Source organism: Anopheles coluzzii, chromosome 3 (genome assembly GCF_943734685.1).
Source record: "Anopheles coluzzii chromosome 3, AcolN3, whole genome shotgun sequence".
NCBI classification, from domain to species: domain Eukaryota; kingdom Metazoa; phylum Arthropoda; class Insecta; order Diptera; family Culicidae; genus Anopheles; species Anopheles coluzzii.
The window spans coordinates 42,146,706-42,165,048 of NC_064671.1; the positions used below are offsets into that span (position 1 = coordinate 42,146,706).

At 41.5% G+C, this 18,343-nt stretch overlaps 1 protein-coding gene across 1 annotated transcript in view; it reads left to right on the forward strand.

Annotated features, from left to right (window-relative positions):
• Positions 1-12,079: 12,079 nt before the first annotated feature.
• Positions 12,080-18,343, forward strand: part of LOC120957487 (leucine-rich repeat-containing protein 15) — a 166,826-nt gene continuing 160,562 nt past the window's right edge. The window contains exons 1-2 of the mRNA XM_049608119.1: positions 12,080-12,289; positions 14,177-14,811. The gene's annotated coding sequence lies outside the window, so the exon portion shown is untranslated. The remainder of the gene's footprint in view (positions 12,290-14,176; positions 14,812-18,343) is intronic.

An 18,343-nucleotide genomic window follows, 5' to 3' on the forward strand; every position in this document is an offset into this window, starting at 1 on the left:
GGTCGTTGGTGTTGATACCCATGTATCTGACCACACGACCATTCATATGGATTTTTACTCGGAAAGTTAGGAGGCTATATAGGTCATGATAAGATGAAACTTGTCGAAACACATTGCAAGAAAAGGATAGAAATATAATGATTAGTTTTAATACCCCATCTATTGATCAAACCAATGAAGTTGTGGAGCTTTCATTTTTTTCTATGGATATTTAATTTTCCAGTCGTTAAAGCTTATTCTGTGGCGCTTGGGTAGTGTACGTTTATTTTTTGGTTCATTTAATTTTGCCCACCAACATAATCGCACACCAGCGCGAGCTATTTTGGCGGCCATCTTTAACCCTCAAAAACCCTCACAACGACTTACAAAAACAATCACCAGCGAAGAAAAATCGCACCGATTTGGTGCGATGGCGAGCTCGCGAAAATCGGTGTTTGGGGTGTTTACAGCGCCCTCTATCTGTGAGATGTGCAATGTGAACTGTGAAACGGATTGCAATTTTGAAAAGGCAGTGAAATTTTTCATTACAAAAAATCCGTTACTCAATAAAAATCGAATAAAACATGTTAAAACTGCCTTTTTTCTTGTGGTCGTTTGTAAATCTCTATCTTATAGCTATGTTTCTTCATTTCGAATAAGAAAATAATAATTCCTTTGTAAAACCTTCATAACGATTCAAGAATGATCTATATTTGAACTATTGCGATGGATTCATTCCATTTGCTCTTACTCCCACAGTGATTGCCTTATTTATTCAGTGCATTACCATACTGACCGATTTGTATAATATAACTGTTAAACATGAAAAAAACTATAATTACACGCTCTATCACATCAAGTTGAACACTATTTGTTATTTGTTTGTTAAAAATTCAACGGATCGCTTGGCTCCTCGAAGCATTCAATACTGAAGAAAACATTAGCTCGAGATGCTTTTTAAAACCATAATCAGTTTATTATTTATACCACATTAATTGTCAGGTTAGCATAACCTTGACATCTAAAACGTATGCGGCTCTTTTTTTACTTCATTCCACATTTCATTCTTTCGAATTCATTTACTTCTATACCGTTGGCATACAATCACAGTGAGACGCACTTTATGCTCAGAATGCAATAAGCATTGTAAATAATCCACCAGAAGAGATCTCAATGCAATCCTAACAGTTTAATGTCACAACATTCCTCTCAAAGTACGCTTCTGCTAAACCACCAATCAGTCGAACGAATCGAAAAGCCCAAGCCCACCCGAAAACGGCTAGGTACAATTGGCATCAGCGCCATTCGTGTGATCGTTGCATTGACCTGCATTTCACAGTCCGTTATGTCGTTGTTTGATTACTATCGATTCTATCGATCCGAATACCGTCATTTGTGTGGGTGTGTGTCTCTTTGCCTATGCAAACTTATGCATTTTTCCTAATCATTGATCACCACCCTCTTCAGGCCCCATCGGTTCTTCCGGTGTGTCTGGCGTACGCATCTCCGGAACAAAGTTGGTAGCCCGACTTCACGAGAACTTCACTTCCACCAAACCGATGAAACAACATTGTTATGAATTGTTATCTAACACCTTTCTATCCAATTTTGGGGAGGTGAGCATTCAACGGTGGTCACCTGCCTGCACTGAACATACACAGTACAGCGGCCCACCGCTTGGTGGTTCCGGTTGGGTTAGGGCCTATTGAAAATGCATTAATAATTGTCGCCAGTTCAACGTCGACCACACATGGCCCCCGTGCTCACCGATCGCCTCCGGTGTAGCTTCCGGTGCGTTGTCTCGTGTGATTATCGATAGACAATAATAACGACGCGCCGTGCCGCACAGTAGGTCAATTATATGGTGTGGCCAAAAGTGTGACGGAAAAAGGCACGTGGTATGGGAGGGAAGTGTGGAAAAATGATGCTCTTTGCCTGCAACACATTATCCGCCAGATAATCTGATGAGCATGATTAAGTTGCAGTACAGTAGTGCAGTGCAATGCAGTACTGTACAGTGCAGTGGATGTGGAGTGTTTGTTGAGTGAATGATTTTGTTTGCGTATTTATCTCACGTTAGATGAGCTGGTAGACTTTCATGCATTTCATGCAACTTTAGATTGTCTGCTTTGCTACAATTTTAAAATGTCAGAAAGCAGGCCGATAGTTGGTTATCCGCAAAAAAACGCTATACATTCTTTGTTTATTTGAATAGAACAATGTCAAAATTGCAAACTCTGTGATTGATCTGAATGTATTGTAATAGATTTATTTCGCATGCTAAGCCAAACACCTAGACACGAAAACATTAAAAAGGGCAGTGGCAGTGGAAATAGGGCAGTTGAAGCAATTAAAAGCATTTGGGTGGGTTTCTAACTAAGGGATTGTTACGGAAATATGCATCTCTGGGGTAAAACGCACCTTTCCAGATTTCCTCTTAAAAACGCGTTTTGGAAAAAGCGCACCAAGAGCGAGCTAAAATATGGTTTTTCTAAGAATTATACAGCTCTACATGCACAGAAATCCCAAATTTAACAAAACAAAAAAGCCAACGGTTCGGGCACGTTTTGATGTAATTTTGCTTTCCGCTCGGCTACGGGATAAACCTCAAAAACTCGTTGTTTTTCATATATGTGGCATACATAGTTCTATTAATTAGAATCAGAGCTTTAAATTGCACATAGCTTTGTGGGTTAGTAATTAGTTTTATCGTGTTTTAATCTAAAATGTTTGCAACTATGAACTACGGCATAATTTATCCAACAGATCGGGGCAACATGCTACAGTTAGTGCAGTTCAAACTATAATGAGTTTTATTATAGTTGGTATTTATTAGGCAGCACTTATCTCCGGTGTTGTGGTGTGTTGTTAAGTTACCTTTTTATCCCATTACTAAATAGTCTGTTCCTGATATACGCTGTTTATACGATTCCGAGACATCCGCGTAACTCAAATATCACGTTGTTTAGCCAAAATATTTCTGAAAAATGAGTGTTTTTAATTAAAGTTATTATTTTTGTACAAGTTATTGTATTGTAAAATCTTAGTGATGCTGGTGTTACTTTCGGTCAAAGGTATCTCGTTGGTTGGAGATAATCCAACTATTGAGGTGAAAACTTGTAAACAACCTACTAAACTAAAGTAGACTCAATCAGAAAAATGAATCAAATTTGGTTATAAAACAATCCATACTCTTAAAAAATCAATGATTTTTTTTTTATTTTCCGAGAAGTCTTCATACATAAGATGGAACACAACTATCCATTAGGAACACAACTATCCACAAGATCGAAAGAGCAAGTGCACGTTTCTGGCAGGGAACCGATCCTTTATAATCTCCTGAACTGTGCAGCTGTACGCTTATATTGATTTCACAATGGAATATGGCTTATGAAACATTGTCATTAGGCCTTTGATATGCATTGGATGTTCCATTAGCTAATGGTGTTGGGTCATACGATTCATTTCACGACCCGACCCGGAGTCGGGTGCAAGCCAGTCGGAATCGATTCCGACCCGTGGGTGCAGCGGCTGCGCTAGGTCGGAGTCGGAATCAAATCCGACCCGCGGGTGCAATGAGTTCGGGTCGACCCGAAAGATCAGTAGATGCGAGAAAGCATAAGCGACTCCGACCCGTTGGCGCAGCGAGTTCGGGTCGGGTTGGGTTACGGTAGGTTCAGTTTGACCCGAGGGTGCAGCGAGTTCGGGTCGACCCGATAGATCAGTAGGTGCGAGAAAGCATAAGCGACTCCGACCCAATATAGATAGGTTCAATCCGACCCGACCCGACCCGAACTCGCCGCACCAACGGGTCGGTACAGTCGTCAACTCGAACGACTCATTCACACGCTCGAAATGGACCCCCCCCCCGTATTAAGGACTGACTATCCGGCAACGTGGTATTGAATTAAGTCTCGAAAGCCTGTATAAGCCGGCATGTCTGCGTAGGAAGTTAACGCCAAATAGAAGGGTTCTGTTGAATACAAATTTTAGGGAAAGTACGCTTACCTATAACTAACACATTTAGAAACCTAACACATTTCCTAACAGGAAACCTTGAATTTATTAGCGGGTCATTTTTATTATTGATTAGCTGAATCAAAAACGATACAAAAACGCTATTCACAGTTACATTGAGTGATTAACTCGAGGAGCATCATGGATTGCCATCTACCAGAAAGAAACAACGTAAAATATAAAACAAATAGAAAACTTTCTGAACAACTTTTATTTTCCGTTTTATTTTTAATGAAACTCCAGATTACAACAGCCCAATGCAACATGTAATTGCGAGCGCATACACAATGTGCACGACCAGATGTGCTTGTATTTCATCTCATCAGCTGTCCACTGCCACATGTATTGCCCAGAGGATGGTACATTCAAGTGGGAAAGGGGAACAAAATGCCATCCTGCCTCCGCGACCAAGTACAAGGTAAAGTGAACAAGTTGCACGGGAAGAACGGGCTTTGGTTCGACAATTTTACAGCATACCAATTAGGCAACGGTTGATTGGATAGCATTAATTGGCATTATTGTATAGCACGAAGCGGGTCCGGTGGAGCACAATTTCCAAGGAGAGGCTTTCAGTCGCGATCAGTGGTGGTAGTAGCCGGGATTAAGCTGTAATTGAGAGCTTTTCCCACCCGATAAAGAGATATTCAGATGGAATGTGAGCTGAAATCGAGCGAAAGGGTTAAATCATGTAAGATCGATTCGATTGGAATTTAATGGATCAGATTTGGCAGAAAAATTTACATCATTTTGTATCAACAAACTTACGACAAAAAAAAGGTATTCATCCATACGTGATAAAAATGTTGGTTTACGTCAACGTAAAATTGTTGAAGCTTTTTACGGCTATTTGAGACAGGACATAAAAACAATTTAAAATGTGTGAGCAATGGTAAGTGCGCGATTGAAAATTATTGAATTCATTAAAATTGATTCCATTCTCGTATTGAAACCCGTTCATTTGCAACCTGGAAAACAATAAAGTCACATTGATTGATGGATACTGTTTTTGCTTTTTTGTTTTATTTTTCTTCTTCGTTGTCTTCACGTGCCATTCACATTATTATGCTTTTCTGTTGTGCGCGTAAATTTATACCCCATAAATGTCTGCCACACGTACCCACACGTCATTGTTCCCTGTTCGGAGCGTTTCAAGGATGATTAAAAATCGGACCATACGTACAGCAGTGGGAATCAAGCTGCTGCCTCGTCGGTTATTTAAAATTCTGTGCAATCAATTTTATATGATGAGGGACAGCAAAAAAAAAATGGAGGACACCCGGTCGGAAAGCAGTTTATAATTAAGTTTTTAAGTTTTATCACTCAACGGCGGAAGCGACAGGTTTTACACCGGTTTGGGAAACGGACAGGGTAGAGGAAAAATGTCGATGCAAAACTGAAATACAGGACCCGATTTTGCAGAGAAAACGGGAAAACTAATACAACATAAGGCTGAAACAATTGCCCAGCAGTTCGAAATAATTTAACACACTTTTCAGTGACCGAGCGCATGTGCGACCTGGTGAAATATTGACTTAAAAAAATGCATTAATAGGAACGAATGTGAGAAAAACTTACATTTCAATCGATTCTTGCTTTCACATATGTTGCACATATTCCGGAAGGTTGTAAAAGATTCTAATTAATCAGGAAATTGGAACAGTGGGTAGAGAATACTACCTTCAATTAAATGTAACGCTTCGATAGGGTTTGAACAAATTATTATCGTTAGGTAAGGATTGAAACATCCTAGCGTGACCCATTTTTACGGATGAGAAATGGTTGCTTTAAGCATTGGTGCATGTGTGCATGTGACATGAAAGATGAAATAAAAACAGCTCCATAATGCTCACTCCAGCCGCTCATTAGTTAAAGTGCAAAGTGCAACAGTAATTGGAATTAGGCACACGGGTAAGCCACGATCCGCGCAGGACGTTCACAATTAAGATCATCTGCTAACAAACGCGACGAGCTGGAAAAAAATAAAAAAATAAACACAAATGTAAACACACATACTGCACCGTGACCATGTATCATTACACACAGCCAGTAGAAGGCCATCACCAATAGCCATCTTCCTTCAGCTGCCTGCATGCTCATTGCGATTTGCGTTTACACCGTGCATGTAGGAAGCGCACGAGGAGCGCAAAGCTTTACACTCCACGGTGCGAAATGTTCGCGGTGCACACGGCGAGTAATCCACAGTGCAAACAGCAGAGGCCATTAAAAATCTGAAAGCAGCACCATTAAAAGCACCAATAAAACATTAGCATCCGCACTGTGCGGTCGGTACGGATGCTGGGGATGCATTCTACGTAATGTCGTGTGAGGTTCGTTGCCCAATAAAGGCGGAAATAATGATACCTGATCCGATGATGGTGTTATGAAGGGGGTCCATGTGTAAAACAGGTGAATGTGCTATCGAACGTGGTGGCCATGGGGATTAAGTACATACCATATTAGGGCTCATACTAATAATTTGCAAAAACATTTTTTTTTAACCAAAGACTTACAATTTATCGGCTCATGGTCTTTAAGTTAATAGACTTTCTTAGAACATAAGACTATGGTAGGGACACTTTAGTACAAATCTATTACTATTAAATGCAAGTTAATCGTGTTGGACTCCAATAAGAATGGATCACCTAAAAGGAAGAACTTTGCCCAAATTTGCAAGAAAGGGACATTTATTTGTACAACTCACGATTTAAAAACAAAAATAAATTTTTCAATCAGTCTTCGGGTTTAAAGTGTGTCAGTTTAATAAGAACGAGATACGTGTGATCCTGAAAAAAGTATACCGTGTAAAACCTATCATTCTCTTTCCCGGGGAAGCTGCTTCATAACTATACGCGTATTTTTTGTATCTTCTATCTTTCTCTTTATTTTGTGTAGTCTCTATATTGTTATAAGTTTTGTAAACAAGCCAATCGAATATTTCTCAATTACAGACGCACAAGGCAATCGTGACGTGATGTCAAACTGAGAGGGTAAAACATTTAGCTAGTTCTTATTACATGTACAATTTACAGTACAGTGTTTCTTTAGCAAGCTTCATTTTCAATCTGTAAAATCCCTATTCAACATTGTCAAATCAACGTCGAGCGTATATCGAGCAACCAATGATAGATCATTCGAGTTTCCATTGTTATTATTGAAATGTATTTAACGGGATTGAATTGTTCATTTCCGATGTTGAGCTGGCTAGAGCAACCCTGTAAGATCTCGTGAAAACTTCGGCTCTATGCGCAGAGCAACACAGCGAGCTCGATGGCAGGATTGAGTGAAATGTCAGAAATGATGTGATCAATACATAACGATGTCCTCGAACGAGTAAAAGAAATAACTGAAAACCCGAAAGCGTACTTTGTAATCTAGGATCGTTGGTGGATCTATAAACAAGCAATATTAAGGTTATCTACATAAGAACATATGCCAATTTATTCTCGAGTAGAACTTTTCTTAAGCTTCAAAGAAAGCGTTTAAGGACTTAAATATTTGCAAAAGCTGTACTACAATTACTCCTTTTTTAGAATTTATGAAATCTATGTCGTCAGCTCGTACAAATCCATCACACCAAGACCAGAGAATTCTATTACGACTTTGTATTGGACACACCCGGCTCGCCCACACCCGGCTTTCTTTTGCAAAATCCAGCTCACCACTATGCAGTTTCTGTGACGTCGACATCACCGTTCGCCACATCTTAACTGAATGAATGCGGAACGCATCACCTGCAAATTGGACCACAGCATCGACACCATCCTCTCACCAGACAGCGATTGCCAGCAAAAACTTTTAAAATTCCTTCCTATTACTAACCATTATAGAAAACTCTAACTAACCAACTCCAACGATCTGACTAACCTGCTATTAGTAATAAATAAGGCACTGAACACATTAGTGGGTAAGGCAGGTCTATACATAAAATGGCTGTTAGGCCAAAGAAGAAGATGGCTTATGAAACACTTCAATAGTAAATGAGCATTAACATTATTTATTCAATTGAATTCTTAAAATGCATTGAATTATTAAAATGCATTGAATTATTAAAATTTAAAATGCTTATAAGGGCATCGCAAAATAAAATTAAATAAATACAGCTGCTTAGAATTTGAAATAAAAATGACCATAAATAAAAATTGTGTAACTCTAATCAGATAGAAAAACTCCCATCGCGCCTACATTCAAGTCACATTTCATCACATTAAAGCTACTGTAGTTCAGGGAAGCAGATAAAATCATTCCAATCACACTAACGCAACCCTTCAGCGGCGATGACCCATGGCGAAAACAAAAGGTAAAACATAAGCATTGCGAATTAATCTCCTGCTCACCTGTCTAGTCAATGGCTGACAGGGCAACAGGGCCGACAAGATTGTCTGTTAGATATCCCCTTGGTATGTGTCACAGTAGCAGCCGGCAATCAGATGTAAAGAAATGAATTTAAATAATTAATTACACTACACGAGACGATAACCTTGCGCACAGACGAAGGAAAAGAGGACAGATGTTACGCTGAATGGGGTAGGTGTTCTTGTGAAGAAAGCTTTTGCATTCGTTCGTCTGTTAGAAGAATTTTGTAAAACTAACGCTTCGATTATTTCATCACTTGAAGGTTTTAAGAATTTGTTTAATATTTTTCTGCATAATGGTTGACGTAACCTCATCAAAGATTAGCTCACCGGACTCATGTGCGCTGGGTAGTCATGTAAACGTTTCAAAAAGAGGATTTATCGCTTAGGTACAGTGGCATTGAACCACTTTTGTCAAGGGTCACTACAAAAATAAAATAAAAGTAGCTGTACAGTCCACTAAACGAAGCCCATCTAAAGCTTTTAGTAGCATTCCTCCTACCTTTCTCGTAATGGCTCTACGATGTGGTCCAAAAATTCGTATCGTTCGTTCCGGGCGAAGAAATACAAAATAGACAATCCAGGTGATCCGGATTGGTCTTTGAGATGGAAACGGTTCTTTTTTTTTTTTGTTTGCTTGACTGTTCTACCTTCTCGGTGAGATTGCCCCACTCGAGACCATATTTGCGGAAGCATGTGTGACCGGACCGAGTGTGCAGCGGACAGGGAAGCACTCGTACCTTACCCGTTTGGTTTCTGGGGGATAATTTTGGAGCATATTCACTGCACTGTCCTCACCGAACCGTGACCATACGGAGAGGACCTAGAAAAGAATAAAGCTTCTCACAGATGGGTTCTGCTTCGTGCGTTTCTTGTTTCGGTTAGGGAGATTTTCTACACCCTGCTCTACCGATATGGACAAACCGACGCCCGTCTGTTGGAGGGTTGCTTTTTTGCTTCTCCACTCAAGGTAGGACAAGACTATGTATGTGTGGTTTGCTTGAGGTGTGAATAAATTGCCATTAAAAACAAGAAACTTCCTCATGGCAGCCGAAAACTTTCACCCCACTGGGTGTGTTGGGATGGACCCGTTGGGCTTGGTTGTGCTTTCGGTCATTGCGGTTAGCTCATTATAAGTTTGTTAACCATGGTCAAATATAAAGCAACCCGATATTTGTCATCCTTCTTTCACTACGCCTCTAGCTACTTTATCGCTATTAGGACACTGAATTTGACAAAATAAAATACGCTTAAATCTGTATGGAAGAAGTGTGTGTTTTTTTTTGTGTGCATTTATAATGTCATACACAAGCGCCTCTCGGTAGTTGAATATTCTTCTCACGCGGCTGGCGTCTCAGCGGGGTTAGCATACGTTATGCTGAATAGAAGGTTTGCTCTTTAAGCCCTTCGTCAAACGTTGCATAAACATAAGTCACTTGACGGCGATGTTACAGCTGTGTGTGTGTGTGTGAATGCCCAGCTTCGGAAAGATTTCTACACGTTCGATAAGACGGAACGTGTGCACTTCAGAGTTGGTGTGTCGTGTGGTCGGCGTGCGTTGTGCCGGGTGCGAGATTGTGCATAAGTAGCTGTAATTAACATTCTTGATGGGATGCAAAGAATGGGTATGAAACAAAAGAGCACGATAGCATCGAGGTTGGGCGGACTGGGCCGATACCAGACAGTGGTTCGTTTTGCATGATCGTTTGCAAAAAAATCCTATAGAAAAAACATCACACATTTTTTGCCTTTTAAGCCCTTATAAGAAAGTGGATGAGCAGTATTGATTGTGAACCAAATGCTTGTATATGCATGAGTTGCTGTTTTAAATGAATTCGAATGTTTTGGTGGATTATTTTTCATCGTATTTTGCTTTTCAATTTTAACATTTTTCCTTAAATGTTCGTGTCAAATATATTTCTCTGTAGATGTTTTAGAACACGAGATGTTAAAATCATGAAAATACTCCTTCAATACTTGTAAAAAATTGATCATTGTTTTAAATATATTAACATAAAGCTTAGTAACTTGATTAACATACATATTTTTGGACCCTCTGCAATTTCAGTTAGTTAGAACCAGTTAAGTTATTATTGGCTAAAGTAAGATGTACCAATCAAAGCCTTCTCTTTTGATAGCCGCCACGTGGGACTACGAAAAAAGATGTCCATCCCTCGCTGACAAGAATATTTGCTTCGCATTCCTTCTCTGGTTCAGAACTCCTCATATAATTCAGAATTCTTCACTTCTTCTCACTCGACGCTTCAGAAAGGCTTAGATTCGTGTGACCGCTTTGGGGGTCCACTCGTGTTATGGGATGGCAATTTATGCTATGATCAGTTCACTTCAATGTTCATTTCACTTCTGACGCATTTAAATGACACCTTTTTTATTTTAAACTTTGGGGATGACATTATAATAAAGGGGAACAAATAGGGAAGATGTAATGTAATTCAAGTTGCCTCAGACAAATTGAGACAAGCATGGGATTGCAAGTATGGAAACAAATGAATAAATGAAAAAGTATATAAATATTTAAATAAATAAAAAATAACTAGCTTTTAACGCAAATTTCATGATATTTTAGTCGTTCTTAAAAATATACGCATAAAAATAAGTGAACCAAATAATAAACTAGAGGTAGTAAACACGAAAAATTCCATATTATATTATTATTGTTCAGAAGGGACAGCTCGGCGATATTGCAAAAAAAAAATCGATGTTTAAAACTATATTTAAAATTTTATGATTTATACCTATTTGTTTTATTTTATTAATTGTGTGAATTTATTAAGATTTAAGCCGTAAGATGTAAGATGTAAGATGTATGTAAGTACGCTGTATGTTCTAAAAAGTGTTCATAACCATATTCTATTTGAAAATTATATTATCAATGCTTTCCATTTTAACCGAGCGAACTGATAAGCCTAATGAATTTATTCATAGTTGTAACACAAAATGAAATAGAATGAAGGGAAAAACAATGAAAATAACTGTAATAATACTATTATTTAAAAAAATAAACACTTCAACTTAACTAATCTAAACTAACAGTTAAGAGGTTAAGAGCCATCCCACATAAAATATACCCAAATCATAGCTGCTCCATCGTTCCATATTAGTTTGGAATGAATTTAGCAACGAATGAATAATACAGCACACATCATATCACTATTCCCAAGTTCATGATCATCTCACATCCGCGAAACTGTGGCTCTCTCTTTCACTCCCTCGCTCACCTACTTTCTCCAGTAGGACACATGACTCCCAACAGCAATGGAAAACGAAAAGCACATACACACACGCCATCTGGTCTCTCGCGGGCAAAACCCATCGTGGGCGCTGGCCCACTGGCGATGTTTTTCTTCCGGTTGTCTCGACCGGCATATTTTGATGTCCTGTTTGTTTTGATTCCACCATTCGCTGCATCCTCCGACCGCTGAGGTGGGGAGGTTTGGCCATACGCGCGTGCGCTAACATCATGAACGGTAAAGCCCGAACCGGGTTAGTTCATCCGAAGGTGCGTTCATCTTAAACCCGTACGTACATCTTTTACCGCTTGTCTTGAATACTAGCAGCACCTTCAAACCCTGGTGCCCTCACCACCCCTACTCCTTGGCAGTGAAACCCAGGCGAAGGTATGGTAAGCACACCGACAGGGACATCTCGGGCGTGTTGTCGGTGGTATCTTCGGCAAATGCAGCGGTCAGAATTATTGGCCAGCATCCTGCCAGCCGACAGTGCTTGTCGTAGGTTCGGTCGAATCGGACGCAATCATCGACCCGGCGAAATCGGCGAAATCGTAAAGCTCGGGCGTAAAACTTAGGGGTGTACCATTGGGTGACATTAGTTCGCGATATGTGCCCCAAAGTATCAATTGAGATAGTGTGTGAAGGAAAAGAAATAGTTCAATAATTTCAACAATTAATTTCGAGTATACGGTAATATTTTGTGGATGTTATGGGAAGATTTAAGATATACTTGAAAAATGAATATGTAGAATAAGTTCTACTGAGTGGCTATTTTCTTATAAGCATTCCTTGAGTGATACTTGTGTAAAAGGTGTAAATATAATGGTGGAATGTAATTAAAAAACAAACCTGAAGCAGAACCAACTAAAGCAGAAAGCGCTATTAGAAGAAAGCTGAAACAGTATACATTATTTTGTTTGAAATTTGGTTTTGTAAATGTGACGGAGATAAAAATGTTACACAATAACAAAGACACAGTACATCACAGCTAAAAGAGCGCACCAATCTTCACTAATATTACATTCCACGTAATAATGTGTTACTTTCCCCAATGAAAACGAGAATGCAATGCAGAGGAATAACTCTACCGAATTCCATATCCAACTGATTAAAGCAATGACTCGAAGCTTAAAGCTCGTGTGAACGATCGCTAATGTATGTGGTACGAGTCGCAAAGAAAAAAAACCAAACGAGGTAAAATTGAAACCGAAACGAAACGTAACCAACCCAACCATCCCTACTTAACCCCTACTCTCCGCATCCCCATTGCACGCTTACCCCACCCTTCGGCTGGAGCTTTCCGCCCACGGATAAAGACTCATTTCCGGCGAAGGCAAAAAGGAACCGTGTCCGTGGCGATTTTGGGGGGGGGGGGGGGGTGGCGCACCGGTTGGTGGGCGATGGCAATGGTAAATTTAAAAATTTAAGAACGCACACACCACAAACCGTTCGTTGTGGGCATGGGCAGGCAGCAAAAGCAGCAGCTTTCTGCTTATGGATCGAAAGCCTCAAGGTACTAACGTGGTGCTTATACGCGCCCTTTTTGCCTGGAACGGGCACATGGGTATCTCACCACGTGTGCGTTTTGTGCGAATTCAATTGTGTGCCGCAGCGTGGCAGGATTTATATACGCCGTATATATTTCAGCTATTGCTGGGCTTCATGCACGTTGTGGTCGCTCGCCCAGCTGCTGTTGTGCTTGGGGGTGTGCAAGCGTTTTTATTTGTTTTTAAAATTTCACCCAAGTGGCTCCATACGCCAGCTCTCGGAGTGATTTTGTGGAAAGGGTATTTCCAAAGGGTTCACGAATTAAATAATTCAACCTGCAGTGCGTGGGAAAGCACCCCTTAAAAGTGGATAAAAATAAAACCTTCATCCTGGCAATCAGCCGAACTGGCAATTGGCGAAAAGAGGCTTTAAAGCTGAGGTGTTGGGTTTCATTTCGTTCGTGGAAGCCATTGTTGGAGCATTCCAGCGAAAACATTTTCCAAAACCTTGGGCAATTTTTCACGGACGACAATTAAGCTCTCATTTGCTGCTACGCTGTATCTGGAATGGACACCATTTTTATATTCGCTTCTTGACTCAATCACAGGAACAGCTTGGTGGTGGCCCATCTGAGTACGCAGTTTAGAGAGCACACCGTTTTTCCCGGAAAAACAGCTCTTCTGTGGGCTTAGTTAAAGTTGCGGCAGCCTCGCACAAGGTTGGCCAATCTTTCTTTCGATTTTCCCGTTTCCTTTCCTCACTGTCGCGCCGGCGGAAGACGAAACGTACAAATCAACCGATGAAGTTATTGAGATTGGGATTAGCTCGGATTTCATGTATTTGTGTAGGAAAGTGTCTGTGATCTGTGAGTGTGCTTGGGTGTGTGTGGTGCTTGTGTGAGAAAGGTCGTGCATATTGGGGCAATCGTTTGGGGCAAACCCAACTGGCCAGCTTCGTTACGGTCGTGATTTGTTTGATTTCCGTTTACGGGAGGTTTTTTTCCACGCTCACCACTGTCCACCATCTGCTGCTTTTACGAGCAATGTGTGTGCGTTTTTTTCATCCTTGTTTGTGAATGTTTGTGTATAGTGTGCATGTGTTTTTTGTGGCCCTATCTGTCCCAAATAAAGCAAGGAAGTGCGTTAAGGTGTGTGAGGAAGTGTGCCCAGGCCCCAGCTTAAATCATTCAATGAAGTGAGTGGGAAAGTGAAGTGAAGATAAAAAAAAAACACATTAAGATTATAAGGCCAAAAAGGGAGGCGCTTTGTTGGGTGCGCAGCAGAAGAACGAGAATAATGTTTTCTCCAGAGGATACCGAATAGCTGTTTAGAGAGGGGGCTGGTGGACGGTGAACGGCTCCCCACACCCGAAGGACGGTGATATACCTTGAGCAGTGAACGGCAGCGAAGAAGATGTTATTCGATTAAATCGAGCGGAAAGTGATTTGATAAAGCCAGTCACGGGAGAGCGGCAACAGCGGAAGCGACCAACAAGACCAGTGCTAAAAAAAAATGGGTAGAAAATTTTCACGTACCGAATAAAATCTGTTTCCAGAAGGGAAAGATTTTCCACCAGCTCAGTGTGAAAAGGACATCATCCGCAGACAGTCTGGTCAGGAGAGTGTAGTGCGAGCAGAGTTGCTCTAATTGCCAAACCGGAAGGACTTCATTACTGTCGGCAGAGTTCTTGGCAGCGAGCCTTTCTCGGACTTTCTTCCATCGACGGTAAGTAGAGCGCGTATACCTTTGGCTTTTTTCCTGTTCCTGCGTGCATTTTTTTTTGGTCTGGTCTGGTGAACATTATCTTTGAAACCCAAAGCTCCTAAACGGCGAAACCCATCCGGTCCGTACCGAATGGGTCACTGCTGAATGGCTGGCTGACTAGCTGGCTGGCTGACTGGCACGGCCGCACTACACTAATAGATTATCAAAACGGTAAAGCCAGTTGCCGTGAACAGGACGGGATAACTTTTTAAAAGCTTTCCCGTTTTTGGTTTGCAAAAAATGGTTCGGGGAGCGTTTGACGTTTCGGGAGTTTTGCAGCCAAAGTTTGGAAGAATTATTAGCGCATGAAGGTTCTCGCTGGAGGGCTCCAGCGGCTAATGACCAAACGGATTCTAAGTAGCAAACTGTCTACCGACAAGCAGCTAAAGCTTATTTTTGTACGAAGACACACAAAGCCCCTTTTAGGAATCATTACTAGAACCGAACCTTCCCCGATCGACAGCGCTGAGTGTGGCGTGGAGTCGAATTTAATTAACTAGCACCACGGTGTGCGGCAGGAAGTTAAGCTTTTGCTGATTATTTATGTTTGCCCCATTATTGGCACTGAAAGTTTGGAGGTGGCGAAAGGGATCAGTAAAAAATTTGAAAGCTATCTAAGTTGATGTGAGTGGAAGAAAAGCTTCTTTGCTAACCACAAAACCCGCTTTGAAGTGAGCATCAAGACCCGTCAGCAGGTGAACCCACAAATCTTCACTCGCTTACTGTCGCGAGCGTGAATTGGGCTCTTTTCGGGAAGCGTTAGGAAGCGTCCTGCCGGTAACCGGAACTATTGAGCATCTTCTAATAAATTTCTTCCCCTTTTCGGTCGCTGCCCTATCTCATCACCGGTCGGTGTGTAATTTAGCCCGAAACGGTTAGCATTCCAGCCGCCGGTCGATAAAAGCACCAACCTGCTCTCCTCCCCTACGAAAGGGGGAATTTAATGAAACATAATTAATCATTAGGGAAGCTTTTGCGATGCGTCTAATGGCGGCGGGAGACGGATGATAATGCCGGTAAAACCTTTTATTGTTTGCCAATCTTGCCCGACGAAAGATGAGCACCTTTGGTAAGCGACGAAAGCCTTCCGCTTTCACGGCAAAAACACGGAGACAGATGACCAGCTCTCCAGCAAGATGCTGCACTGCCTTCGAGTGCGTCCTTTTGAAGAGAGCTATCCTGCGATTTTCCACGAAATGAAACCATCACCAGCTTGTGCTTAATTAATTAACCAATCCTCCAAACAAGCGACTGGGGAGACCGGGGTAGTGTGATTGTTTCCAACCCATGGGGAACATTCGCCCAGATCTTAGACTTTAAAGCGAACAGCCCTTAGGTGGGCCGGGTAGTGCGTGGATCGGCTTTCAATTACCGCAAGCGATTATACCGTGGAAATTAAATTTGCATTGCGAAATGGAAAACGATAGGTTATTGAATTACAACCAATTAGGGCGTAGAATAATGCAGCCGTGCATAGTCCATCGTGCCGCCATGTCGATGTTTACCGAGCAATTGAGCCAATATTTATAAATTTGGTAAATCTTCCCACTATGAAACTATAATTGAATAATCTAACGATTTTTGTGTTAGAGTTTAATAAAGTTTAATAAAAAATAACTACTAAAATCGGCATCTTGATACTATATGCTTCATAATCTCGGCTCATAAAAGAACCGCTCCGCACAAGTGAGGCGTAACCTCGCCTAATGATCCTCATTATAGTCGTAGAACAAAATTTGAAGACTTTTCTACAACTCCAAATCACCTCCCAAAAAGCTCTCTTCGCGAACGTTTGCTTTTAAAATACACCTTCCAGGTGTGTGGCGTAGACTAGGGAAAGAAAACGCTCCATAATGAACGTTTCATTTCATTACCTGGCTAAAAATGTTTGAGCCATATTTTTTTTTTCATTTTTCACCGGTCGCGCCAGTTTTTTTTGTGTGATCCGTTTTTGATAAAGTTCTTCTCCCGGGGTGGTGCGCACAAAAATTCTCCAAAAGCTTTTGGGGAAAGTTTTTACTCTCGCGCAAACTTCCACCTTCAGCGGTCGAGCGGTGCGGAATTATGAAGCGCCATTTTTGTTATACTTGTTTGCTTACTTTTGTACACATCTAAATGCTCATAAAGGGACAAGTCACTCAACCTGTCCCACCTGTGCGCATTCAGGGACGGCGTTTGCTTCTTTTTTTTGGGCCGCGCCGGAATGGAATGCTCCACCCCAACAAAACTGCACTGCAAAGCCGGGCTTATCGATGTAAGCTTTAACGAGAGCAGTAACAAACTGAGCAACACACGGCCGCTGGGAGATCGTCGGGAGAAAAAAAACAGTTCCGTACCGAACCGCTAAACGTGCTGATAAAAGTTGGAAAGTAGGGAAGAAAATCGTGAAGAAGAAAAGCGCCTTAAACAAGAGCAGCAAGGCTGCGGCTTTGGTCTTATCTTTGGCGTTGCCTCCACGTGCATCATAACACGTGCAGACACGAGATACATCCCTCTATGCAGCAGACTTTGGGAAAGAAACCCTCCGCGCAAGGAAAAGTCATAAAGCTTGTTGGAGGCGCGTGTGCTATAATAAACATCGGGTATGGCTTACAGCAACAGCACCCCGAAAGCAAGCAGAAAAGACCAAAAAGCTCAACCGACTGGAACGTAACTTCCGCGCCTGGTACGGATGGGTACAGGGAGGAACCCGTTTAAATCTGCTTTGCAAGAATTTTCAGTCCCTTTCCCATTCTTTCTTCAAACCCAATGGATACTCAATGGAAAGTCAACTAGTCAACCGGAGCAAGACTGCTCGGTGTATCTGAAAGTTTTGGCTATACCGCTTTCGTTTTTTTCCTTCGTCCAATGGTATTGCTCCAACGCTTGCACTCCATCATATCGCTTCACGTCGACGCACGCACCAGGGTCGTGTTTCACATCAAATTCACTTCTCTGCATGTTCGCCGTACGCCGTTCATGTACGTTATGGATGGTTGCTAGCAGCTCGTATATTTATGACCCAAGGACCTTTGTCAGCGTGGTACTAAGGGGGCAAAAAATAGAGGGGAAAAAACGGGTCTGATTGCAGGAAAATATCAAGACCGAAGCCTTGGCAGCAATGATTTCTGATTTACATTGAGGTTCGTTCGTAGTACGCAAGCTGCCCCAACCCGATGACAAGGAAATTTGTCAGATAGGATCTAGCTCACTGTCGAACGAGTCGAGCGGAAAAAAGGACGTTCGGCAAGGCGCGTTTCCATGGAAACTCGTACATGTATGCGGGGCTACTGCAGAAATAAAAACGAGACACATCTGTCATATTGCAAAGTTTTCTGATCGGTTGAAAGCTCCCACGTAAGAAACCACGGAGAGTTGGGCTTATATTTTTTGCGCGCCTTTTTGCTTGTGTTTTCCTTTTTTTTTTGCACCGAGATATACTTCCACATGAAACACAGAAAAAGTCGCGCAAAAAAGCCCGAGCTAAAGTGCATCCAAACTTTGCGCCGAGTTT